This window comes from Mus pahari, chromosome 9, assembly GCF_900095145.1.
Source record: "Mus pahari chromosome 9, PAHARI_EIJ_v1.1, whole genome shotgun sequence".
NCBI lineage: Eukaryota > Metazoa > Chordata > Mammalia > Rodentia > Muridae > Mus > Mus pahari.
In genome coordinates, this window is record NC_034598.1 from 17,042,262 (window position 1) to 17,042,945 (window position 684).

The following is a 684-nucleotide window of genomic DNA, read 5'->3' on the forward strand; positions in this document are numbered from 1 at the left end:
TCAGAGGGTTTGGGCATAACGACCATCTGATTTGCTTGTTTGTGAAACCTTCATTGCCATACTTGAAGCAAAAGTGATAGTGAGCTAAAGAAACATATTATCACTAAACCCAATGTAAAAATACTGCTAACCTAACTGCCTCTTACTGTGAACTAAAGCATGCCTAAAATCTACTCAGGGCTGGCCACACAAGCCAATTGATGGGAGGAGAGTCAGTAGAGAAAATGAGAGCAATGTGACGGATTTAAGTTACAGCATGTTATCACTTTGGCAGAACATATACTACAATTGGAGCAAGGTAGAGAATATCAGTATGGTCCCTATGCAAGAATAACACAAAAATTCATGAAGTGTTCCATATTTAAAATAAACAACAAACTATATAAGTTTGCAAACCTTACAAAAGCATTTGACAAGGGGAACATAAAAGCGTGTGGGCTGCAGAGATTTCTACTTTGTTAGTTTCATAGTAAATCCGGGTCTCTGATCACCTTTTTCAAAAATCATGATCCCCTGAGTCCCCTGATTCTTCCTTCCATGCTTATGCATCTCCATATCATTTAATATATTATAACATCATCTTTTTAATTGTTTACCATTTGCTGTCTTCTTCACCCTCTCTCCGATGAAGAGAAGTGATAGCTCAGCCATTAAAGGTAAAGTGTACAATCAAAAGACAGTATT

At 37.1% G+C, this 684-nt stretch overlaps 1 non-coding gene across 1 annotated transcript; it reads left to right on the forward strand.

Annotated features, from left to right (window-relative positions):
• The first annotated feature begins 258 nt into the window (after positions 1–258).
• On the forward strand, positions 259–365 carry LOC115064779. Its single transcript, XR_003844597.1, has one exon. It is a non-coding gene; the product is annotated as a U6 spliceosomal RNA (small nuclear RNA).
• Positions 366–684: the final 319 nt, after the last annotated feature.